The sequence below is a fragment of the Pongo abelii genome, chromosome 13, assembly GCF_028885655.2.
Source record: "Pongo abelii isolate AG06213 chromosome 13, NHGRI_mPonAbe1-v2.0_pri, whole genome shotgun sequence".
Classification (NCBI taxonomy): domain Eukaryota; kingdom Metazoa; phylum Chordata; class Mammalia; order Primates; family Hominidae; genus Pongo; species Pongo abelii.
Window position 1 is genome coordinate 22,968,445 of NC_071998.2, and position 27,855 is coordinate 22,996,299.

Sequence of the window (27,855 nt, forward strand, 5' to 3'; positions counted from 1 at the left end):
ATAAAACCATGAGACTAGATATGACCATGAAGGGAGTGAGTGTAAAAGAAAGAGATCTAAGGACTGGTCTCTGGGACTCTTTAATGTTAAAAGATTGAGAAGAGGAGGAAGAACCAGTAGGCAGAGAAGACTGAGACACAGCAGCCAGCAAGACAGGAGGAAAGCTAGAAGACTGTCATACTGGAAGCCAAGAAAGGAAAGTGTTTTAAGGAGAAGGTGACCAATGGAATGATAAGTTGCCAATCAGTCAATTAAGATGAGGACTTGTAGTTGACCATTAGATTTAGCAATATAAAGATCACTAATGACCCTGAGAAGAATAGCCTCAGGTGGAGGAACCGAAGTGACTGGAGTGGATTCAAGAGATAATGGAAGAAGAGCAGTTGGTGACAGCAAGTGTAATCAACTCTTTCAAGGACTTTTGTTTCATAGAGGTGCAGGAGGGGAGAGTGGGATCCAGAAGTTTTTTTTTTTTAAGACAGGAGATTTAGTCTATTGAATGGTTGGATGGTGATAGAAAAGATCCAGTCAAGAGGGATGAGCAAGACAGCAAGGGGAGAATTTCTGGAACGTTGTGGTGTGGAAGTGAAGAAGTTGGGGGCAAGTACCCAAGTCAAGGAGCTGGATTTTACTAAAAGCAGACATTTTTCTGGTGGTAGGGAGAAGTAGAGTTGAGTTAATGATGGAGGAGATAATGGATTAGAAGAAGAAAGAATTCCTCCACATATAAGGGAGTGTGGGCACAGACCCAGAGGGACGAGTGAGGAGCTAGGAAGGGACCATGGGTATGGGTAGGGGGAACGGTATGGAGAACCAAAGCCAGAGAGCTGGGTGTGGAGAGAGATTCTGAAAGTTACTATTAGGGCCCAAGCAGTTAGTGGCAGTGTGAGAGTGTAGCTAGGCAGGGAAAGGTGGTCAAAGCCTGCTGCTGATTATCTGTGCAGCCGGTGCTCTTGGAAGACTGTACTAGCAGGAGAGATCACAGAGAAAGCTCTAAATGCATGGAGCCTGAGCAAGAGCATGGGGCTGGAGATGGAGAAACAGGGCAGGGGTGGCTTCCTAGTGCTTAGTGAGGAAAGGGACCAGGGAGGCTATCTGGGTGGGAGAAGTGGACTGGGAAGCAGGAAGACAGAGGCTGCCCTGAGCAGATGGGAGGGACCTCTGCTTTGGCCACCTGATATTCCTCAGAGGGTGGCACCTTTGCATTCTGCTTCCAACTTACCGCAGAGGAGCCAAGAGCTGAAGAAAGGGCAAGAAGTGAAATGACTTCTTTATGACATGTTGTGAGAGACAGTTGGGATGCCCGTGGTTCCTAAGGAGATCCAGGATTATCCATCATCCCATCATCAGAAGAAGGAGGTGGCAGGACTTTCTTCCTCGGACAGGACCCCAGCGTTAAGCATAATGTGTCCTTCTGAAAAGATGCAGAAAGCCCAGATAGGAAGAAGCATGGATGTGTCTGTCCTCTGAATGATGGTTCTGTGCCTAAGGGATGGGGGCCCAGTCCTAGATGGCCTCCAGGCTATGAAGGCACAAGGTCTAGGCCTACTGAGCCAACACTTAACAGGTATTTGCCTAAAGCATCCCTAAAGATCAAAGGAGGTTTTATGTTGAGCACATCCTGCCTGCCTAGTGGAGTTGGGCAGAAAGCCATGTAGGAGGAAGACACAGAGTGAAAGAAAGTGACTCAGAAGGGTCACAGCAGCATGAAGTGGGAATCCGGGGTGAATGTACACACATCTTGGTTTAGGGTGGGTGGAGCAGGTCCTTCCCCTGGTCCCCCACAGGCTCCTACATGTCCCAGCAGATTTTGATTATGGTAATTTCAGGCAACTGGCCACCATGATTGCTTGACTTTTGTACCTGCTCACCCCTAGCAGGGAAGTCATAGACTATGCTGAGAGCAGAAGTGAATGTGGAAGCATCACCTTGTTTTGTTCAGTCCCGTCATGCCACCCTCTTGCCACCCTCCAGGGACTGGGAGTCCCTGAGCAGGAGCAGAAACTCCTTGTTCTGCTCAAAATTCCATCTTGTTGGAGATCCTCAGACACAAAGACTCAGTTATCTCCACTCATCCACTCAAATTCTAGTCCCTCTCCTCTGTGCAGCTTGGGGTAAAAGTCTAGAGGGACTAGAAAACATCCTCTGCCCCTAAATTTCCACATGCTCTAAGTCTCATCCTCTTCCAGCAGCCTCATTATCCTTTAGTTAACCTTCCTATCATCACCCTGTATTTGTCCTTGCCTGTCCAGGCTGAATCCCTGGAAAGACATTAATAATGTATGAACACAGTAGTCAAGAAAGCTGTTATAAAAATACTCATACTGTGGTCTTATTTTTAAAAAATTATTCTTTTTTTAAATACTTTAAGTTCTAGGGTACATGTGCACAACGTGCAGGTTTGTTACATATGTATACATGTGCCCTGTTGGTGTGCTGCACCCATTAACTCATCATTTACATTAGATATATTAGGTATATCTCCTAATGCTATCCTTCCCCACTCCCCCAACTCCATCACAGGCCCTGGTGTGTGATGTTCCCCACCCTGTGTCCAAGTGTTTTCATTGTTCAATTTCCATCTATGAGTGAGAATATGCGGTGTTTGGTTTTCTGTCCTTGTGATAGTTTGCTCAGAAGGATGGTTTACAGCTTCATCCATGTCCAAACAAAGAACATGAACTCGCCCTTTTTTATTGCTGCATAGTATTCCACGGTGTATATGTGCCACATTTTCTTAATCCAGTCTATCACTGATGGACATTTGGGTTGGTTCCAAGTCTTTGCTATTGTGAATAGTGCCTCAATAAACATATGTGTGCACATGTCTTTATAGCAGCATGATTTATAATCCTTTGGGTATATACCCAGTAATGGGATGGCTGGGTCAAATGGTATTTCTAGTGCTAGATCCTTGAGGAATCGCCACACTGTCTTCCACAATGGTTGAACTAGTTTAGAGTCCCACCAACAGTGTAAAAGTGTTCCTATTCCTCCACATCCTCTCCAGCACCTGTTGTTTCCTGACTTTTTAATGATCGCCATTCTAACTGGTGTGAGATGGTATCTCATTGTGGTTTTGATTTGCATTTCTCTGATGGCCAGTGATGATGAGCATTTTTTTTCATGTGTCTGTTGGCTGCATAAATGTCTTCTTTTGAGAAGTGTCTGTTCATATCCTTCACCCACTTTTTGATGGGGTTGTTTGATTTTTTCTTGTAAATTTGTTTAAGTTCTTTGTAGATTCTGGATATCAGCCCTTTGTCAGATGGGTAGACTGTAAAAATTTTCTCCCATTCTGTAGGCTGCCTGTTCACTTTGATGGTAGTTTCTTTTGCTGTGCAAAAGGTCTTTAGTTTAATTAGATCCCATTTGTCAATTTTGGCTTTTGTTGCTATTGCTTTTGGTGTTTTAGTCATGAACACCTTGCCCATGCCTATGTCCTGAATGGTATTGCCTAGGTTTTCTTCTAGGGTTTTTATGGTTTTAGGTCTAACATTTAAGTCTTTAATCCATCTTGAATTAATTTTTGTATAAGGTGTAAGGAAGGGATCCAGTTTCAGCTTTCTACATATGGCTAGCCAGTTTTCCCAGCACCATTTATTAAATAGGGAATCCTTTCCCCATTGCTTGTTTTTGTCAGGTTTGTCAAAGATCAGATGGTTGTAGATGTGTGGTATTATTTCTGAGGGCTCTGTTTTGTTCCATTGATCTATATCTCTATTTTGGTACCAGTATCATGCTGTTTTGGTTACTGTAGCCTTGTAGTATAGTTTGAAGTCAGGTAGTGTGATGCCTCCAGCTTTGTTCTTTTGGCTTAGGATTGTCTTGGCAATGTGGGCTCTTTTTTGCTTCCATATGAACTTTAAAGTAGTTTTTTCCAGTTCTGTGAAGAAAGTCATTGGTAGCTTGATGGGGATGGCATTGAATCTATAAATTACCTTGGGCAGTATGGCCATTTTCACGATATTGATTCTTCCTATCCATGAGCATGGAATGTTCTTCCATTTGTTTGTGTCCTCTTTTATTTCGTTGAGCAGTAGTTTGTAGCTCTCCTTGAAGAGGTCCTTCACGTCCCTTGTAAGTTAGATTCCTAGGTATTTTCTTCTCTTTGAAGCAATTGTGAACGGGAGTTCACTCATGATTTGGCTCTCTGTTTTTCTGTTATTGGTGTACAGGAATGCTTGTGATTTTTGCATATTGATTTTGTATCCTGAGACTTTGCTGAAGTTGCTCATCAGCTTAAGGAGATTTTGGGCTGAGACAATGGGGTTTCCTAAATATACAATCATGTCATCTGCAAATAGGGACAATTTGACTTCCTCTTTTCCTAATTGAATACCCTTTATTTCTTTCTCCTGCCTGATTGCCCTGGCCAGAACTTCCAACACTATGTTGAATAGGAGTGGTGAGAGAGGGCATCCCTGTCTTGTGCCAGTTTTCAAAGGGAATGCTTCCAGTTTTTGCCCATTCATTATGATATTGGCTGTGGGTTTGTTATAAATAGCTCTTATTATTTTGAGATACGTCCCATCAATACCTAATTTATTGACAGTTTTTAGCATGAAGCGCTGTTCAATTTTGTTGAAGGCCTTTTCTGCATCTATTGAGATAATCATGTGGTTTTTGTCTTTAGTTCTGTTTATATGAGGATTATGTTTATTGATTTGCGTATGTTGCACCAGCCTTGCATCCCAGGGATGAAACCCATTTGATCGTGGTGGATAAGCTTTTTGATGTGCTGCTGGATTTGGTTTGCCAGTATTTTATTGAGGATTTTTGCATCAATGTTCATCAGGGATATTGGTCTAAAATTCTCTTTTTTTGTTGTGTCTCTGCCAGGCTTTCGTATCAGGATGATGCTGGCCTCATCAAATGAGTTAGGGAGGATTCCCTCTTTTTCTATTGATGGGAATAGTTTCAGAAGGAATGGTACCAGCTCCTCTTTGTACCTCTGGTAGAATTTGGCTGTGAATCCGTCTGGTCCTGGACTTTTTTTGGTTGGTAGGCTATTAATTATTGCCTCAATTTCAGAGCCTGTTATTGGTCTATTCAGGGATTCAACTTCTTCCTGGTTTAGTCTTGGGAGGGTGTATGTGTCCAGGAATTTATCCATTTCTTCTAGATTTTCTAGTTTATTTGCGTAGAGGTGTTTTTAGTATTCTCTGATGGTAGTTTGTATTTCTGTAGGATCGGTGGTGACATCCCCTTTATCATTTTTTATTGTGTCTATTTGATTCTTTTCTCTTTTTTTCTTTATTAGTCTTGCTAGCGGTCTATCAATTTTGTTGATCTTTTCAAAAAACCAGCTCCTGGATTCATTGATTTTTTTGAAGGGTTTTTTGTCTCTATCTCCTTCAGTTCTGCTCTGATCTTAGTTATTTCTTGCCTTCTGCTAGCTTTTGAATATGTATACCCTTGCTTTTCTAGTTCTTTTAATTGTGATGTTAGGGTGTCAGTTTTAGATCTTTCCTGCTTTCTCTAGTGGGCATTTAGTGCTATAAATTTCCTTCTACACATTGCTTTAAATGTGTCCCAGAGATTCTGGTATGTTGGGTCTTTGTTCTCATTGGTTTCAAAGAACATCTTTATTTCTGCCTTCATTTCATTATGTACCCAGTAGTTATTCAGGAGCAGGTTGTTCAGTTTCCATGTAGTTGAGTGGTTTTGAGTGAGTTTCTTAATCCTAAGTTCTAGTTTGATTGCACTGTGGTCTGAGAGACAATTTGTTATAATTTCTGTTTTTTTACATTTGCTGAGGAGTGCGCTTTACTTCCAACTATGTGGTCAATTTTGGAATAAGTGCAATGTGGTGCTGAGAATAATGTATATTCTGTTGATTTGGGGTGGAGAGTTCTGTAGATATCTATTAGGTCTGCTTGGTGCAGACCTGAGTTCAATTTCTGGACATCCTTGTTAACTTTCTGTCTCGTTGATATGTCTAATGTTGATAGTGGGGTGTTAAAGCCTCCCATTATTATTGTGTGGGAGTCTAAGTCTCTTTGTAGGTCTCTAAGGACTTGCTTTATGAATCTGGGTGCTCCTGTATTGGGTGTATATATATTTACGATAGTTAGCTCTTCTTGTTGAACTGATCCCTTTACCATTATGTAATGGCCTTCTTTGTCTCTTTTGATCTTTGTTGGTTTAAAGTCTGTTTTATCAGAGACTAGGATTGCAACCCCTGCTTTTTTTTGTTTTCCACTTGGTTGGTAGATCTTCCTCCATTCCTTCATTTTGAGCCTATGTGTGTCTCTGCATGTGAGATGGGTTTCCTGAATACAGCACACTGATGGGTCTTGACTCTTTATCCAATTTGCCAGTCTGTGTCTTTTAATTGGAGCATTTAGTCCATTTACATTTAAGGTTAATATTGTTATGTGTGAATTTGATCCTGTCATTATGATGTTAGCTGGTTATTTTGCTCGTTAGTTGATGCAGTTTCTTCCTAGTCTCGATGGTCTTTACATTTTGGCACGATTTTGCAGTGGCTGGTACCGGTTGTTCCTTTCCATGTTTAGTGCTTCCTTGAGGAGCTCTTTTAGGGCAGGCCTGGTGGTGACAAAATCTGTCAGCATTTGCTTGTCTGTAAAGGATTTTATTTCTCCTTCACTTATGAAGCTTAGTTTGGCTGGATATGAAATTCTGGGTTGAAAATTCTTTTCTTTAAGAATGTTGAATATTGGCCCCCACTCTCTTCTGGCTTGTAGAGTTTCTGCCGAGAGATTCACTGTTAGTTAGTCTGATGGGCTTCCCTTTGTGGGTAACCCGACCTTTCTCTCTGGCTGCCCTTAACATTTTTTCCTTCATTTCAACTTTGGTGAATCTGACAATTATGTGTTTTGGAGTTGCTCTTCTCGAGGAGTATCTTTGTGGCGTTCTCTGTATTTCCTGAATCTGAATGTTGGCCTGCCTTGCTGGATTGGGGAAGTTCTCCTGGATAATATCCTGCAGAGTGTTTTCCAACTTGGTTCCATTCTCTCCGTCTCTTTCAGGTACACCAGTCAGATGTAGATTTGGTCTTTTCACACAGTCCCATATTTCTTGAAGGCTTTGTTTGTTTCTTTTTACTCTTTTTTCTCTAAACTTCTCGCTTCATTTCATTCATTTGATCTTCAATCACCGATACCCTTTCTTCCCGTTGATCGAATCAGCTACTGAAGCTTGTGCACATGTCACGTAGTTCCCGTGCCATGGTTTTCAGCTCCATCAGGTCATTTAAGGTCTTCTCTATGCTGTTTATTCTAGTTAGTCATTCATCTAATCTTTTTTCAAGGTTTTTAGCTTCTTTGTGATGGGTTTGAACATCTTCCTTTAGCTCGGAGAAGTTTCTTATTACCTATCATCTGAAGCCTTCTTCTCTCAACTCATCAAAGTCATTCTCCGTCCAGCTTTGTTCCGTTGCTGGTGAGGAGCTGCATTCCTTTGGAGGAGAAGGGGTGCTCTGATTTTTAGAATTTTCAGCTGTTCTGCTCAGGTTTCTCCCCATCTTTGTGGTTTTATCTTCTTTTGGTCTTTGATGATGGTGACCTACAGATGGGGTTTTGTTGTGAATGTTCTTTCTGTTTGTTAGTTTTCCTTCTAACAGTCAGAACCCTCAGCTGCAGGTCTGTTGGAGTTTGCTGGAGGTCCACTCCAGACCCTGTTTGCCTGGGTATCACCAACGGAGGCTGCAGAACAGCAAATATTGCAGAATGGCAGCTGTTACTGCCTGATCCTTCCAGACTGCCTGATCCTTCCTCTGGAAGCTTTGTCTCAGAGGGCACCTGGCTGTATGAGGTGTCAGTCGGCCCCTACTGGGAGGTGTCTCCCAGTTAGGCTACTCGGGGGTCAGGGACCCACTTGAGGAGGCAGTCTGCCCGTTCTCAGATCTCCAGCTGCGCGCTGGGAGAACTACTGCTCTCTTCAAAGCTGTCAGATAGGGACATTTAAGTCTGCAGAGGTTACTGCTGTCTTTTTGTTTGTCTGTGCCCTGCCCCCAGAGGTGGAGCCTACAGAGGCAGGCAGGCCTCCTTGAGCTGTGGTGGGCTCCACCCAGTTCGAGCTTTCTAGCCGCTTTGTTTACCTACTCAAGCCTCAGCAATGGTGGACGCCCCTCCCCCAGCCTTGCTGCCGCCTTGCAGTTCAATCTCAGACTGCTGTTCTAGCAGTGAGTGAGGCTCCATGGGCGTGGGACCCTCTGAGCCAGGTGTGGGATATAGTCTCCTGGTGTGCCGTTTGCTAAGACCATTGGAAAAGCACAGTTACTAGGGTGAGAGTGTCCTGATTTTCCGGCTACTGTCTGTCACGGCCTCCCTTGGCTAGGAAAGGGAATTCCCCGACCCCTTGTGCTTCCCGGGTGAGACAAAGCCCCACCCTGCTTCAACTCACACTCCGTGGGCTGCACCCACTGTCCGACAAGCCCTAGTGAGATGAACCTGGTACCTCAGTTGGAAATGCAGAAATCATCCGTCTTCTGTGTCACTCACGCTGGGAGCTATAGACTGGAGCTGTTCCTATTCGGCCATCTTGGAACCAGAACCCTAAAAAATTTATTCTTTAGAGCAGTTTTAGGTTTGCAGAAAAATTGAGTGGAGTATGGAGAGTTCCTATATATTCCCCTCCTGCCACTGGCCCACATACACACTTTCCCTTATTATTAACATATTGCATTACTGTAATACATTTGTTAGAATTGAGGAGACAATATTGATAACATTATTATTAACTAAAGCCTGTCATTTACATTAGGGTTCACTTTTTGTGTTATACATGCTGTGGGTTTTGACCAATGTATGATGACATGTATCAACCATTACAGTATCATACTGAATAATTTCACTGGCCTAAAAACCCCCTGTGCTCCAGGAAGGGGAACACCGCACATCAGGGTCTGTTGGGGAGGGGGAGTTAGGGGAGGGATAGCATTAGGAGAAATACCTAATGTAGGTGACGGGTTGATGGGTGCAGCAAACCACTGTAGCACATGTATACCTATGTAACAAAACTGCACATTCTGCACATGTACCCCAGAACTTAAACTATATAAAAGAAATCTCCTGTGCTCTACCTATTCAGTCCCTCTCTCCCTTCCCCCAAATCCCTGGTAATCACTGATCATTAAAAAAAATTATGGAGGGAGAAGCCAAGATGGCCAAATAGGAACAGCTCTGGTCTACAGCTCCCAGCGTGAGCGACGCAGAAGATGGGTGATTTCTGCATTTCCATCTGAGGTACCGGGTTCATCTCACTAGGGAGTGCCAGACAGTGGGCACAGGACAGTGGGTGCAGTGCGCCGTGCACGAGCCAAAGCAGGGCGAGGCATTGCCTCACTCGGGAAGTGCAACGGGTCAGGGAGTTCCCTTTCCTGGTCAAGGAAAGGGGTGACAGACGGCATCTGGAAAATCGGGTCACTCCCACCCCAATACTGCACTTTTCCGACGGGCTTAGGAAACAGCACACCAGGAGATTATATCCCACACCTGGCTCGGAGGGTCCTACGCCCATGGAGTCTCACTGATTGCTAGCACAGCAGTCTGAGATCAAACTGCAAGGTGGCAGCGAGGCTGGGGGAGGGGCACCCGCCATTGCCCAGGCTCACTTAGGTAAACAAAGCAGCCGGGAAGCTCGAACTGGGTGGAACCCACCACAGCTCAAGGAGGCCTGCCTGCCTCTGTAGGCTCCACCTCTGGGGGCAGGGCACAGACAAAAAGACAGCAGTAACCTCTGCAGACTTAAATGTCCCTGTCTGACAGCTTTGAAGAGAGCAGTGGTTCTCCCAGCATGCAGCTGGAGATCTGAGAACGGGCAGACTGCCTCCTCAAGTGGGTCCCTGACCCCAACCCCTGAACAGCCTAACTGGGGGGCACCCCCCAGTAGGGGCAGACTGACACCTCACACGGCTGGTTACTCCTCTGAGACAAAACTTCCAGAGGAATGATCAGACAGCAGCATTCGCAGTTCACGAAACTCCGCTGTTCTGCAGACACCGCTGCTGGTACCCAGGCAAACAGGGTCTGGAATGGACCTCTAGCAAACTCCAACAGACCTGCAGCTGAGGGTCCTGTCTGTTAGAAGGAAAACTAACAAACAGAAAGGACATCCACACCAAAAACCCATCTGTACATCACCATCATCAAAGACCAAAAGTAGATAAAACCACAAAGATGGGGAAAAAACAGAGCAGAAAAACTGGAAACTCTAAAAAGCAGAGCACCTCTCCTCCTCCAAAGGAACGCAGTTCCTTACCACCAACGGAACAAAGCTGGAAGGAGAATGACTTTGATGAGTTGAGAGAAGAAGGCTTCAGATGATCAAACTACTCCGAGCTACAGGAGGAAATTCAAACCAAAGGCAAAGAAGTTGAAAACTTTGAAAAAAATTTAGACGAATGTATAACTAGAATAACCAATACAGAGAAGTGCTTAAAAGAGCAGATGGAGCTGAAAGCCAAGGCTCGAGAACTACGTGAAGAATGCAGAAGCCTCAGGAGCTGATGCGATCAACTGGAAGAAAGGGTATCAGTGATGGAAGATGAAATGAATGAAATGAAATGAGAAGGGAAGTTTAGAGAAAAAAGAATAAAAAGAAATGAACAAAGCCTCCAAGAAATATGGGACTATGTGAAAAGACCAAATCTGCATCTGATTGGTGTACCTGAAAGTGATAGGGAGAATGGAACCAAGTTGGAAAACACTCTGCAGGATATTATCCAGGAGAACTTCCCCAATCCAGCAAGGCAGGCCAACATTCAGATTCAGGAAATACAGAGAATGCCACAAAGATACTCCTCGAGAAGAGCAACTCCAAGACACATAATTGTCAGATTCACCAAAGTTGAAATGAAGGAAAAAATGTTAAGGGCAGCCAGAGAGAAAGGTCGGGTTACCCACAAAGGGAAGCCCATCAGACTAACAGCGGATCTCTCTGCAGAAACTCTACAAGCCAGAAGAGAGTGGGGGCCAATATTCAACATTCTTAAAGAAAAGAATTTTCAACCCAGAATTTCATATCCAGCCAAACTAAGCTTCATAAGTGAAGGAGAAATAAAATCCTTCACAGACAAGCAAATGCTGACAGATTTTGTCACCACCAGGCCTGCCCTAAAAGAGCTCCTCAAGGAAGCACTAAACATGGAAAGGAACAACCGGTACCAGCCACTGCAAAATCATGCCAAAATGTAAAGACCATCGAGACTAGGAAGAAACTGCATCAACTAACGAGCAAAATAACCAGCTAACATCATAATGACAGGATCAAATTCACACATAATATTAACTTTAAATGTAAATGGACTAAATGCTCCAATTAAAAGACACAGACTGGCAAATTGGATAAAGAGTCAAGACTCATCAGTGTGCTGTATTCAGGAAACCCATCTCATGTGCAGAGACACACATAGGCTCAAAATGAAGGAATGGAGGAAGATCTACCAACCAAGTGGAAAACAAAAAAAAGCAGGGGTTGCAATCCTAGTCTCTGATAAAACAGACTTTAAACCAACAAAGATCAAAAGAGACAAAGAAGGCCATTACATAATGGTAAAGGGATCAATTCAACAAGAAGAGCTAACTATCCTAAATATATATGCACCCAATATAGGAGCACCCAGATTCATAAAGCAAGTCCCGAGTGACCTACAAAGAGACTTAGACTCCCACACAATAATAATGGGAGGCTTTAACACCCCACTATCAACATTAGACATATCAACGAGACAGAAAGTTAACAAGGATGTCCAGGAATTGAACTCAGGTCTGCACCAAGCAGACCTAATAGATATCTACAGAACTCTCCACCCCAAATCAACAGAATATGCATTTTTTTCAGCACCACACCACACCTATTCCAAAATTGACCACATAGTTGGAAGTAAAGCTCTCCTCAGCAAATGTAAAAGAACTGAAATCATAACAAACTGTCTCTCAGACCACAGTGCAATCAAACTAGAACTCAGGATTAAGAAACTCATTCAAAACCGCTCAACTAGGTGGAAACTGAACAACCTGCTCCTGAATGACCACTGGGTACATAACGAAATGAAGGCAGAAATAAAGATGTTCTTTGAAACCAACGAGAACAAAGACACAACATGCCAGAATCTCTGGGACACATTCAAAGCAGTGTGTAGAGGGAAATTTATAGCACTAAATACCCACAAGAGAAAGCAGGAAAGATCCAAAATTGACACCCTAACATCACAATTAAAAGAACTAGAAAAGCAAGAGCAAACACATTCAAAAGCTAGCAGAAGACAAGAAATAACTAAAATCAGAGCAGAACTGAAGGAAATAGAGACACAAAAAACCCTTCAAAAAAGTAATGAATCCAGGAGCTGGTTTTTTGAAAGGATCAACAAAATTGATAGACCACTAGCAAGACTAATAAAGAAAAAAAGAAAGAAGAATCAAATAGATGCAATAAAAAACGATAAAGGGGATATCACCACCGATCCCACAGAAATACAAACTACCATCAGAGAATACTACAAACACCTCTATGAAAATAAACTAGAAAATCTAGAAGAAATGGATAAATTCCTCGACACATACACTCTCCCAAGACTAAACCAGGAAGAAGTTGACTCTCTGAATAGACCAATAACAAGATCTGAAATTGTGGCTATAATCAGTAGCTTACCAATCAAAAAAAGTCCAGGACCAGATGGATTCACAGCCGAATTCTACCAGAGGTACAAGGAGGAAACGGTACCATTCCTTCTGAAACTATTCCAATCAATAGAAAAAGAGGGAATCCTCCCTAACTCTTTTTATGAGGCCAGCATCATCCTGATACCAAAGCTGGGCAGAGACACAACCAAGAAAGAGAATTTTAGACCAATATCCTTGATGAACATTGATGCAAAAATACTCAATAAAATACTGGCAAACCGAATCCAGCAGCACATCAAAAAGCTTATCCACCATGATCAAGTGGGCTTCATCCCTGGGATGCAAGGCTGGTTCAATATACGCAAATCAATAAATGTAATCCAGCATATAAACAGAACCAAAGACAAAAACCACATGATTATCTCAATAGATGCAGAAAAGGCCTTTGACAAAATTGAACAGCGCTTGATGCTAAAAACTCTCAATAAATTAGGTATTGATGGGACGTATCTCAAAATAATAAGAGCTATCTATGACAGACCCATAGCCAATATCATACTGAATGGGCAAAAACTGGAAGCATTCCCTTTGAAAACCGGCACAAGACAGGGATGCCCTCTCTCACCACTCCTATTCAACATAGTGTTGGAAGTTCTGGCCAGGGCAATTAGGCAGGAGAAGGAAATAAAGGGTATTCAATTAGGAAAAGAGGAAGTCAAATTGTCCCTGTTTGCAGATGACATGATTGTATACCTAGAAAACCCCATTGTCTCAGCCCAAAATCTCCTTAAGCTGATAAGCAACTTCAGCAAAGTCTCAGGATACAAAATCAATGTACAAAAATCACAAGCATTCTTATACACCAATAACAGACAAACAGCCAAATTATGAGTGAACTCCCGTTCACAATTGCTTCAAAGAGAAGAAAATACTTAGGAATCCAATTTACAAGGGATGTGAAGGACCTCTTCAAGGAGAACTACAAACCACTGCTCAATGAAATAAAAGAGGATACAAACAAATGGAAGAACATTCCATGCTCATGGATAGGAAGAATCAATATCGTGAAAATGGCCATACTGCCCAAGGTAATTCATAGATTCAATGCCATCCCCATCAAGCTACCAATGACTTTCTTCACAGAATTGGAAAAAACTACTTTAAAGTTCATATGGAACCAAAAAAGAGCCTGCATCGCCAAGTCAATCCTAAGCCAAAAGAACAAAGCTGGAGGCATCACACTACCTGACTTCAAACTATACTACAAGGCTACAGTAACCAAAACAGCATGGTACTGGTACCAAAATAGAGATATAGATAGATCAATGGAACAGAACAGAGCCCTCAGAAATAACACCACATATCTACAATTATCTGATCTTTGACAAACCTGACAAAAACAAGCAATGGGGAAAGGATTCCCTATTTAATAAATGGTGCTGGGAAAACTGGCTAGCCATATGTAAAAAGCTGAAACTGGATCCCTTCCTTACACTTCATACAAAAATTAATTCAAGATGGATTAAAGACTTAAACGTTAGACCTAAAACCATAAAAATCCTAGAAGGAAACCTAGGCATTACCATTCAGGACATAGGCATTGGCAAGGACTTCATGTCTAAAACACCAAAAGCAACGGCAACAAAAGCCAAAATTGACAAATGGGATCTAATTAAACTAAAGAGCTTCTGCACAGCAAAAGAAACTACCATCAGAGTGAACAGGCAACCTACAAAATGGGAGAAAATTTTCGCAACCCATTTTATTAGCCCATCTGACAAAGGGCTAATATCGAGAATCTACAATGAACTCAAAAAAATGTACAAGAAAAAAACAAACAACCCCATCAAAAAGTGGGCAAAGGATATGAACAGACACTTCTCAAAAGAAGACATTTATGCAGCCAAAAGACACATGAAAAAATGCTCATCATCACTGGCCATCAGAGAAATGCAAATCAAAACCACAATGAGATACCATCTCACACCAGTTAGAATGGCGATCATTAAAAAGTCAGGAAACAACAGGTGCTGGAGAGGATGTGGAGAAATAGGAACACTTTTACACTGTTGGTGGGACTCTAAACTAGTTCAACCATTGTGGAAGACAGTGTGGAGATTCCTCAAGGATCTAGAACTAGAAATACCATTTGACCCAGCCATCCCATTACTGGGTATATACCCAAAGGACTATAAATCATGCTGCTATAAAGACAGGTGCACATGTATGTTTATTGCGGCACTATTCACAATAGCAAAGACTTGGAACCAACCCAAATGTCCAACAACGATAGACTGGATTAAGAAAATGTGGCACATATACACCATGGAATACTACGCAGCCATAAAAAGTGATGAGTTCATGTCCTTTGTAGGGACATGGATGAAACCGGAAATAATCATTCTCAGTAAACTATCGCAAGGACAAAAAACCAAACACCGCATGTTCTCTCTCATAGATGGGAATTGAACAATGAGAACACATGGACACAGGAAGGGGAACATCACACTCTGGGGACTGTTGGGGGGTGGGGGAAGGGGGAGGGATAGCATTAGGAGATATACCTAATGCTAAATGATGAGTTAATGGGTGCAGCACACCAGCATGGCACAGGTATACATATGTAACTAACCTGTACATGGTGCACATGTACCCTAAAACTTAAAGTATAATAATAATAATAATAATAATAAATTATGGTAAAAATATATATAACACAAAGCATACCACTTTAGCCATTTTTAAGTGTAGAATTTGGTGGCACTAAATACATTCACAATGTTGTGTGACCATCACCACTATCTATTTCAAACACTTTTTCATCATACCAAACAGAAACTCTGTACCTACTAAACAATAACTCCCTCATCCTTCCCCCAAACCCTGAGACCCTGGTCACCTCAATTCCAGTTTCTGTCTCTGAGAATTTGCCTATTCTAAGTATCTCATATAAGTGAAATCATACAATATTTGTCCTTTTGTGTCTGGCTTATTTCACTTAGTGTAATGTTTTCAAGGTTTATCCACGTTGAACGTGTCAGAATTTTTTTTTTTTTGAGACAGAGTCTGGCTCTGTTGCTCAGGCTGGAGTGCAGTGGTGTGATCTCGGCTCACTGCAACCTCTGCCTCCTGGGTTCAAGTGATTCTCCTGCCTCAGCCTCCCGAGTAGCTGGGATTATAGGCGCGTGCCACCACACCCAGCCAATTTTTGTATTTTCAGTAGAGACAGGGTTTCGTCATGTTGGCCAGGCTGGTCACGAACTCCTGACCTCAGGTGATCCGCCCACCTTGGCCTCCCAAAGTGCTGGGATTACAGATGTGAGCCACCATGCCCGGTCATATGTCAGAATTTTGTTCCTTTTTATGGCAAATAATATTCCATTGTATGTATATACCACAATTTTTTTATCCATTTCATCTTTGTTTCCACATTTTGACTATTGTCAATAATGCTACTATGAACATTGGTGTGGAAGTATCTGAGACCCTGCTTTGTTTTCCTTTGGGTATATACCCAGGAGTAAAATTGCTGAATCATTATGGTAATTAATAGAGGAATTGCCAAACTGGTTTCTTCAAATGGCTGTACCATTTTACATTCCCACCAGCAATGCACCAGGGTTTCAATTTCTTTTCATCCTACAGAACACTTGCTTTTTTTTTTTTTTTTTTTTTTTAATAATAGTCATTCTAAGTGGTATGGTGTATAATTGTGGTGTTGATTTGCATTTCTCTAATAAGTAATGATGTTGAGCATCTTTTCATGTGCTTATTGCCATCTGTGTATCTTCTTTGGAGACTGTCTATTTGAACACATTGACCATTTTTGAATTGGGCCTTTTGAGATTTTTGTTGTTGACTATGGATCTTTTTACTGTCTCCATAGTTTTGCCCTCTCCAGAATGTCATATAGTTGGAACCATACAGTATGTAGCCTTTTCAGATTTCAGATTTTAAGTGAAGACTTCTTCACTTAGTAATATGTACTTAAGGTTCTTCCATGTCTTTTCATGGTGTGACACCTCATTTCTTTTTAATGCTGAGTCATATTCCATTGCATGGATATACCACAGTTTATCTGTTCATCTATTGAAGGACATCTCAGTTGCTTCCAAATTTTGGCGATCATGAATAAAGCTGCGATAAACATCCATGTGCAGGTTTTTGTGTGGATATAGGTTTTCAATTTTTTGGGTAAATACAAAGGAGCTTAATTGCTAGGTCATATGGTAAGTGTATTGGATCCGAGAGTCACAGAGATCCCTTTCTGTCATAAACATCTGGAATGCTCATGCTTTCTTTCAAATTCTTTTTAAAAGTCCATGGACCTAACTGGAATATCCAGCTAGGGACTTGGAAGGAGTGTGTGTGTGTGTGTGTGTGTGTGTGTGTGTGTGTGAGAGAGAGAGAGAGAGAGAGAGAAAGAGCTTTTGCTTAGGCTATTGACCTAGGAGGTTCTTGAAATGAGAGGCTGGGTTGATAGGCCCCAGACACTGCCCACATGCCTCATGAGCACCAGATGTGCTCTACGATTAGGTGAGGAAGCATGTCCCCAATGGAGAGGAACCGACACACCTGGTGGAAGAATGTAAAACTGAACACAATCCTTCACTGCATACATTCCACATGACCAGTTATATTGTCAAGGCTCCAGTGCTTTCCTCAGAAATCTTTCACGGTATGTTTTTCAATTTTTTTCACTGTGACTATGTAGTGACTGTGACCCATAGTAAAAAATATAATTTATGAAATGACCCTGCCATATATTTTTATAAATGTTTATAGATCTGTAACTGAATTCAAAGTTTTGTGAAACAATCCTACTTTTATTATATGTGATGCTCTCTAATATTTTCTATCATATTTCAATAAAAAAATCTCTAAAGGTGACTCTCTAAAATGATTTTGTGACAATAATAGGCCTGGACCTGCAGTTTGAAAAATACAGCCTTAGGATCATTTTACATTTTTTATTAAAGAAATACACTTTTGTCATTTTGTTTAAAGATGGTTACCTCTAAAAGACAAGAAGAATATGTGGAGTATAGGTAAGCTTTGTCCTTGACTGGAGTGATGCAAGAACAGAATTCTCAAGCTTAAGAGTGTGTGATAGTATATTCTCACTTTTTTGTGGAATCTAAAAATCAAATCAATTGAACTCACAGACATAGAGTAGGATGGTTACCAGAGGCTGGGAAGGATGTGGGGTTTGAGAGGAAGGTGAAAATTGTTCATGGGTTCAAAAAGATAGAATTAATTAATAAGACCTACTATTTGATAGCACAATAAGGTGACTATAATCAGTAATAATTGTATATTTTAAAATAACTTGAAAAATGTGTTAATAATTGGTTTGTAACCCAAAGGATAAATGCTTGAGGGGATGGATGCCCCATTCTCCATGATGTGCCTATTTCATATTGCATGCCTGTATGAAAACATCTCAAGTACCCCTTAAATATATACACCTACTATGTACCCACAAAAATTTTTAAAAATAATAATAATAATTTAAGAAGAGTCTGTGTGATTGAAAGGTGTAGTGAAAACGGACACTACTAACATACCTTTGACTGGATAAAACCCTGTACTATGTGAGAGGCTGATCCTTTCTGACCTGCAGGCATATCTAAATGAATGTTTGTTGGAGCATTGTTTATGGTGATTAAGAGGCAAAAACAACTTTAATAGGGGAATTACCAAATAACTTGTGATATACTCATGCTACAAAAAAGAGAAAAAAATAAAGTCAATCCAACAGGAATAAAAAGTCTGGAGACACAAATCTCAAATGGTGAATTGGTTAGATCCTGGGTAGGCAGTGGGGTACATATATGAAACTCCAGAAAGAGGTGACAAACGAGTGGATTGAAAAAGCATATCCCTTATTATTTTGAGATACGTCCCATCAATACCTAATTTATTGAGAGTTTTTAGCACGAAGGGTTGTTGAATTTTGTCAGAGGCCTTTTCTGCATACTGAATGGGCAAAAACTGGAAGCATTCCCTTTGAAAAGTGGCACAAGACAGGGATGCCCTCTCTCACCACTCCTATTCAACATAGTGTTGGAAGTGCTGGGCAGGGCAATTAGGCAGCAAAAGGAAATAAAGAGTATTCAATTAGGAAAAGAGGAAGTCAAATTGTCCCTGTTTGCAGATGACATGATTGTATATCTAGAAAACCCCATTGTCTCAGCCCAAAATCTCCTTAAGCTGATAAGCAACTTCAGCAAAGTCTCAGGATACAAAATCAATGTGCAAAAATCACAAGCATTCTTATACACCAATAACAGACAAACAGAGAGCCAAATCATGAGTGAACTCCCATTCACAATTGCTTCAAAGAGAAGAAAATACTTAGGAATCCAACTTACAAGGGATGTGAAGGACCTCTTCAAAGAGAACTACAAACCACTGCTCAATGAAATAAAAGAGGATACAAACAAATGGAAGAATATTCCATGCTCATGGGTAGGAAGAATCAATATCATGAAAATGGCCGTACTGCCCAAGGTAATTTATAGATTCAATGCCATCCCCATCAAGCTACCAATGACTTTCTTCACAGAACTGGAAAAAACTACTTTAAAGTTCACATGGAACCAAAAAAGAGCCTGCATTGCCAAGTCAATCCTAAGCCAAAAGAACAAAGCTGGAGGCATCATGCTACCTGACTTCAAACTATACTACAAGGCTACAGTAACCAAAACAGCATGGTACTGGTACCAAAATAGAGATATAGATCAATGGAACAGAACAGAGCCCTCAGAAATAATGCCACATATCTACAACCATCTGATCTTTGACAAACCTGAGAAAAACAAGCAATGGGGAAAGGATTCCCTATTTAATAGATGGTGCTGGGAAAACTGGCTAGCCATATGTAGAAAGCTGAAACTGGATCCCTTCCTTACACCTTATACAAAAATCAATTCAAGATGGATTAAAGACTTACATGTTAGACCTAAAACCATAAAAACCCTAGAAGAAAACCTAGGCAATACCATTCAGGACATAGACATGGGCAAGGTCTTCATGTCTAAAACACCAAAAGCAATGGCAACAAAAGCCAAAATTGACAAATGGGATCTAATTAAACTAAAGAGCTTCTGCACAGCAAAAGAAACTACCATCAGAGTGAACAGGCAACCTACAAAATGGGAGAAAACTTTCGCAACCTACTCATCTGACAAAGGGCTAATATCCAGAATCTACAATGAACTCAAAAAAATTTACAAGGAAAAAACAACCCCATCAAAAAGTGGGTGAAGGATATGAACAGACACTTCTCAAAAGAAGACATTTATGCAGCCAAAAGACACATGAAAAAATGCTCATCATCACTGGCCATCAGAGAAATGCAAATCAAAACCACAATGAGATACCATCTCACACCAGTTAGAATGGCGATCATTAAAAAGTCAGGAAACAACAGGTGCTGGAGAGGATATGGAGGAATAGGAACACTTTTACACTGTTGGTGGGACTGTAAACTAGTTCAACCATTCTGGAAGACAGTGTGGTGATTCCTCAGGGATCTAGAACTAGAAATACCATTTGACCCAGCCATCCCATTACTGGGTATATACCCAAGGGACTATAAATCATGCTGCTATAAAGACACATGCACACATATGTTTATTGCGGCACTATTCACAATAGCAAAGACTTGGAACCAACCCAAATGTCCAACAACGATAGACTGGATTAAGAAAATGTGGCACATATACACCATGGAATACTATGCAGCCACAAAAAATGATGAGTTCATGTCCTTTGTAGGGACATGGATGAAACTGGAAACCATCATTCTCGGCAAACTATCGCAAGGACAAAAAACCAAACACCGCATGTTCTCACTCATAGATGGGAATTCAACAATGAGAACACATGGACACAGGAAGGGGAACGTCACACTCTGGGGACTGTTGTGGGGTGGGGGGAGGGGGGAGGGCTAGCATTAGGAGATATACCTAATGCTAAATGACGAGTTAATGGGTGCAGCACACCAACATTGCACATGTATACATATGTAACAAACCTGCACATGGTGCACATGTACCCTAAAACTTAAAGTATAATAATAATAAAATTAAAAAAAAGAAAAAGCATATCCATTATAACATACATCTTTATGCTTGAAAAGTAAACATTAAAAGCTGTTACTTTTTTCTCACTTTGTAATATAGACTACAAAACAGCAGAGCTTTACATTATCTTCTTAGTTCTTGGGGATACACAGAAGACACTAGTGCTTTAAATAATTAGGGTGTGCCCCTTCTCAGAAGTTGTATCAGAAGTTTTAGGGAGCAGTCATAAGACTTTTACGTTTTAAATATTTAGAAACATTTGTTTGAAGACCTGGTAGAAACACACTAAATTCACTTTTTCAAGAGTTACTCCTTGGAGGAAAATCAATGGTATGCATATGGTTCTTACTGCTTTTTTTCGGATAATATAAAAATAGTTATTAGACAAAGGACAGCCAAGAAAGAGGGTTACTCTGTAAGTAAATGACTCACTAAGAGTATATTGGCAAACTAACCATGGGCACCTCCTAACACACTGTAGTCCTGCTATAAATCATAATTCTCTGTAGGAGTAACAAGAATCACTATTAAGCAATCTCAGTTTTTAATGATTTAATTGCAATGGTTTTGGGAGTTTGTCTTTAAAGGAATTACAATGAAGACTAAAGCTGATATTCACCATTAAAACAAACAAACGTTGCTCTTCCCACTCTTCCCACAAAAACTCAATACTTTCCAACCAAGACCATCAGCTCTAAGAGCACTCCTGTTCCTTTTATCTGAGACGGCTCAATTTTCTAGGTTTCCTTATGCTTGTGAAGGCAGCAAATATATAACAGAACCATTAAAAAGAAAACATCAAAAGCCAAATAAGATCTCAAGTCTTTAAAGACAGGCTCTTACCATGTTGCCCAGGCTGGACTCAAACTCTTGGGTTCAATCGATCCTCCCACCTTAGTCTCCTGAGAAGCTGGGACTACAGGTGTGCACCATCACACCTGGCTGCAAGTCATTTTGAATGGACTTGTCTTTTATTCTCAGAGTAAACTGAGAACACAACAGATTTAGGCTTCATGACTAAGGCTAAAACCTTTAAAGCTTAAAGGAGGAAAGGATCAAACCTATATACAAAAGACACCTTGATTAAAAGTGAATGTGGCCAAATATCTAAGATGTGTGCATGGGGTATTTGATAAATTAACAAATTCAGCTCTAACTTTTAGAGAAACAAGTGACAGTGGTTAGTGATTGATACAGTTTGGGTGTGTCCCCACCCAAATCTCATCTTGAATTGTAGCTCCCACAATTCCCACATGTTGTGAGAGGGAGCTGGTGAGAGATAATTGAATCATGGGGGCGGTTTCCCTTATACTGTTCTGGTGGTAGGGAATAAGTCTCACGAGATCTGGTGGTTTTATAAAAAAATTTCCCCTTTTGCTTGACTCTCATTCTCTCTTGTCTACCACCATGTAAGATGTGGCTTTGTTCCTCCTTGCCTTTCACCATGATTAAGAGGCCTCCCCAGCCATGTGGAACTGTGAGCCAATTAAACCTCTTTCCTTTAAAAATTACCCAGTCTTTGGTATGTCTTTATTAGCAGCATGAGAACAGGCTAATATAGCGATGGATAAAAGCAAGTGCCTAAGGAGTCCTAGCTAAGGCAATAAGACACAAAAAGGAAATAAAAGGTATACAGACTGGGAAGGAAAAAAATCAAACTGCCTTTGTTCACAGATGACATAAGCATCTATGTAGAACATTACCAAGGATAGAGAGAAAAATCTTCTGGAACTGATAAGCAATTATAACAAGGTTTCAAGATACAAAGTTAATATACAAAAGCCAATTGTTTTCTGCATGCCAGCAATGAACAAATGGAAGTTGAAGTAAAAAATACATTGCTGTTTACATTGGCACTCAAAAGGAAAAAAGAAATACATACGTATAAACCTAACAAACTATGTAGCAGATCTTTATGAGGAAAACAAATAAATATATACATATGCAAAACCCTGATGAAAGATATCAAGGAAGAACTAAATAAATGCAAAGATATTCAATATTCATGAATAGGAAGACAATATTGTCAAGATCTCAGTTCTTCACAACTCGATCTACAGCTTTGATGCAATCCCAATAAAAATTCCAGCAAGCTATTTTATGGATAATGACAAATTGCTTCTAAAGTTTAGATGGAGAGGTAAAAGACTATCTCAACATGGAAGGAGAAGACCAAGATTGGAGGACTGATACTACTCAACTTCAAGACTTATTATAAAGCCACGGTAATCAAGACAGTGTGGTAGTGGTGAAGAACACATAAATCAATGGAACAGAATAGAGAGCCCAGAAACAGATCCACAGAAATATAACTGATCTTTGACAAAGGAGAAAATGGTGCTGGAACAACTGAACATCAATATGCAAAAATGAACCTAGACACAGACCTTACATCCTTTACAAAACTTAATTCAAAATGGATCATAGACCTAAACATAAAACAGAAACCTAAAAAACCCCAAAAGATAACATAGGAGAAAACCTAATGGACCTTGGGTATGATGATGACTTTTTAGGTATAACATCAAAGTCATGATCTGTGAAAGAAATAATTGATAAGCTGGACATCATTAAAATGAAAAATGTCTTCTCTCTGAAAGACAATGTCAAGAGAATGAGAAGACACACCACTTACTGGAAGAAAATATTTGCAAAATACACATCTGATAAAGGACGCTATCCAAAGTATACAAAGCACTCTTAAAACTCAACAATAATAAAATAAGAACTGAATTTTAAAATGGGCAAAAGACTTGGACACCTCACCAAAGAAGGTATACAGATGGCAAGTAAACATGTGAAAAGATGTTCCACACCATATGTCCTTAGGGAATTGCAAATTAAAACAACAAGACAAGATTACATAGCTATTAAAATGGCCAAAATCCAAAACACTGACAACAGCAAATGCTGACAAGGATGTGGAAGCAACAGGCACTCTCGTTCATTGCTGGTGGGAAAATAGTACAAACACTTTGGAAAACAGGCTGGTAATTTCTTATAAACCTAAATATATTCTTGCCATACGATCCAGCAAGTGAGCTTCTTTGTATTTATCCAAACGAATTGAAAACTTATAGCCACACAAAAACCACATGGATGTTTCTAACAGCTTTACTCATGATTTCCAAAACTTGGAAGCAACCAAGATGAATTGAAAACTTATAGCCAAATGAATTTAATCAAATGAATTGAAAACTTATAGCCACATAAAAACCACATGGATGTTTATAACAGCTTTACTCATGATTTCCAAAACTTGGAAGCAACCAAGATGTCTTTCTACAGATGAATAAACTTTAGTATGTCCATACAATGCAATATTGCTCAGCATTAAAAAGAAATGAGGTATGAAGCCATGAAAAGACACGGAAGGTAGTCTTTGGGTTGATTCCATGTCTTTGCCATTGTGAATAGTGGTGCACACCTGTGGTCCCAGTTACTTGGGAGGCTGAGCTGAGAGGACTGCTTGAGTCCAGGAGGTCAAGCCTGCAGTGAGCCATGATTGTACCACTGCACTTTAGCCTGGGTGGATGAGACCCTGTCTCAAAAAAAAAGAAATACATGGAAGAACCTTAAATACATACTGCTAAGTGAAAGAAATCAATCTGAAAAGGCTACATACTGTATGATACCAATTGTATGACATTCTGGAAAAGGGTAAAACTATGGAGACAGTAAAAGGGTAAGTAGTTGCCAAAGGTTACGGGGAGGGATGAATGAATAGGTAGAGCACAGAGAATTTTTTTTCTGGACAGTGAAACTATTCTACATGATACTAACAAGGGTCGATTTACACTTATCAAAATATATATATTTATACATTTATGTAGTATTACTATACATTATATACTTATCAAAATCCATAGAATGCACACTCCCCCAAGAGTGAACTCTAATGTAAATGATGGACTTTGGGTGATAATGATGTGTCAATGTAGGTTCATCAGTGGAAACAAGTTTAGGACTGTAGTGCAGGATGTTGATAGTGGGGAAGGTTTTGCTGGGGTGGTGGCATATGCAAGCTTTTTGTACTTTCCACTTAATTTTACTGTGAACCTAAAACTGCTCTAAAAAATAAAGCTTATTAGTTTAAAAAAACAACAAAAACGAATACCTGATGAGAAAGACTGGCCTCCATTGTGCTGGAAGAAGTTCTAAGAAAAAGAAATTGTAAAGAAATGAAATGACAAAGGTGCCACAAATTATGCCTAATGATTACTTTTTTGGTTGAAAACTGGGAATTTCTGCCTTCCTAACAAGGATGAAAAGTCAGATAATTTGTGGTGAGGACTCAAAAAGAACCTCAAAAAGTGGGATAAGAAGGTAGATTAGGGTCATCTGGCTATATGAACTAAAGAAAATGAAGGCAGATTATAGCCTGAATCTTTCCTTGGTACTATTGCAGCCAAAAACAAAACAAACAAAAAAACCTCTCTAGATGTATCTGTAAGGTAGTAAGATATATGCAGGCAGTGTGTGTGTGTGTGTGTGTGTGTATACAAAACACACACATTTCTCTGCAGAGAACTTGCTTATTTGTAAGGGTAAAGTAGGAGGCAGGGGGAGCTGTTCTGCAGCAGGAGAAGGAGAAGACATTCATATGGCCAAGAAACATGAACAAAAGCTCAACATCACTCATCACTAGAGAAACACAAAACTACAAGGAGATAACATCTCACGTCAGTCAGAATCACGATTATTAAAAAGTCAAGAAACAACAGATGTTGGCCAGGTTGTGGAGAAAAAGGAATGCTTTTACACTGTTGATGGGAGTGTAAATTAGTTCAACCATTATAGAAGACAGTGTGGTGACTCCTCAAAGATCTAGAAGCAGAAATACCATCTGATCCAGCAATCCCATTACTGGGTACATACCCAAAGGAATATAAGTCATTCTATTATAAAGATACATGCATGCATATATTCATTGCAGCACTATTCAGAATACCAAAGACATGGAATCAACCCAAATGCCCATCAATGGTAGACTGGAGAAAGAAAATTGTGCACATACATACCATGGAATACTATGCAACCATAAAAAGAAATGAGATTATGTCCTTTGCAGGGACATGGATGGAGCTGGAAGCTGTTATCCTCAGCAAACGAATGCAGGAACAGAAAACCAAACACTGCATGTTCTCACTTATAAGTGGGAGCTGAACGATAACACATGGACACATGGTGGGGAACAACACACACTGGGGCCTGTCATGGAGGGCTGGGAGAGGAAGAGCATCAGGAAGAATAGCTAATGGATGCTGGGCTTAATGACTAGGTGATGGGTTGATCTGTACAGGAAACCACCGTGGCACACATTTACCTATGTAACAAACCTGCACATGTACTCCAGAACTTAAAGTTGAAGGAAAAAAAAAGAGAAGGAAAAGAAGAAATAAGAAAGCATTTAGGCAACCTCCCTCCTTTACCTCTCTCTATAAGGATAAGTAGCTGCGGAAGTCTGATGAGCAGCCTCCTAATCAGTTGCAACCAGAGCTCTCTCATACTGCTATGTTAAATGCAAATATAAAAGATGAGCCTTTGCTGTCATTTGATTCTTGATATGGGGGTGACAACTTTTTGGAAGACTCAAAAGAATGACAGTGATTTCCTGTTAAAAGTGACAGAGCTTCATTAGGCAAAAACAAATAAAAGAAACCTCTGAAAGGGAGAATGGGTGGAAGCAACCACAGAGGGTTCAATAGGAAGAAAATGAAACCCCAGTTTTTCATAGAGAATAGGACAGAGGAAAACAAATCGAGATAGTTCTCACTGCCTTCCACAGAACATGTGTTCTATATACTTTGTTGAATGAATGTTACAAAGATGACTGGACAACATAAAATGTTTGAGATAATGGTGTCATGATTCTTTCTTTTTCTCAAATTGGACCAGAAAGACTGATCAGACCAAATCTTCAAACGGAATTCCAGAACTACAAAGTCTTCAGCTCATCACACCTACTCTGCTTCCCCAAAAGTAGAGCCTGAACTGTGAGTCAGGGCTAGCAAGGATGAGAACAGGTAACCCATATGCTGAGTATGGGTGATTTTTCTGATCACAGAGGAGAGCTACAAAATTTTGGAATTTAGCCAGTTTCCACAACCACAATGATTAGAAAAGAGAGACCATCACTACCAAAATCAACAGTCCCCTCCATTTATGTTGTGTCCTTTAGACTTGTAGCGGGGCACAAGTAGGAAGCTTTGAAAATGCATATCCTCTGTCTTGGGTCTAAGCTGGAGAAATTTAGCAACAGTATCTACACTTACAGGTGAAAATTTTCAGAGTGGTTGACAATTGGTTCCTGAAAACATGTGCCTGAAGAATTGTTTGAGAGCCTTATGAAAAGCCACATACCTAACATAGAAGTTGACCAGCCTCAAGGGTATGGAAAACCAACAGAACTAGGGTCTGTAAAAAGTACAGAATGCATGGCACAAATCCTGAGCTCACTGTTCACATCAGCATCAACCCTGAGACTTTTAAGAAAAACCATCAAAAGGAGTCCCTATCTTCTGTGGTCTTTGAGGGAATCCAAGCCCCAAGGAGTCTGATTGTTCTCCAGTGACTGGCTGTTCCTTAGGATATCCAGTGCCTTACTACAGTGCTCTTGAAGCCTATTCCTACTCAGCTATTCTGTCACTTGGCAGTAGCCTACAAGCTATTTTTAGTTTTCATGTTTGTAGACCCTGAAGGGGTCTACCTGGTACCTCCCCACCTCTCTCCATTACCTCTGTTTGTCCAAGAAAACAGTCACCTCAACTGCACAGGCTACACTCAACAAATGTTTATAAAAGAGGCAAACAAGTGGATGGTGATTTACATGGGGTGTAATAATTGCATTAAATGGGAACTGAATCTGTTCATCAGGGACCTAGTGCAGAGAACAGGGAGTGTGTCTCCATTTTGCTGAAAAACTTTGCTTCCTAAGTGTAATCCCGCTAGCCAATCACTGATGGTGTGATGTTCTTTAACTGTTGCTCTGCTTCTGTGGGAAGTCAGCACCGTGGCTTTAAATGAAGACTTCAGCCCAGACCCCCAGAGGCTGAAGATCATGCCATAATTTTATTCTCATGTATATTGAGATTTTCGAGCTTTCAGTAAATATTATACAGCAGCAGGACTTTCCTCATGCCTTGTAGTCTAGAGCTGAGGCCAGGAGGATTTAG

The 27,855-nt window shown here is 40.5% G+C and overlaps 1 long non-coding RNA gene across 3 annotated transcripts in view; it reads right to left on the minus strand.

Annotated features, from left to right (window-relative positions):
* LOC129048057 (uncharacterized) overlaps nucleotides 1–27,855 on the minus strand; it is an 83,843-nt gene that overhangs the window by 25,507 nt on the left and 30,481 nt on the right. The window contains exon 4 of one of the 3 annotated variants that reach the window (XR_010136429.1): nucleotides 1,223–1,414. The exons of the other annotated variants lie outside the window; for them this stretch is intronic. This is a non-coding gene — a long non-coding RNA (uncharacterized LOC129048057). The remainder of the gene's footprint in view (nucleotides 1–1,222; nucleotides 1,415–27,855) is intronic. 3 annotated transcript variants of the gene reach the window in all.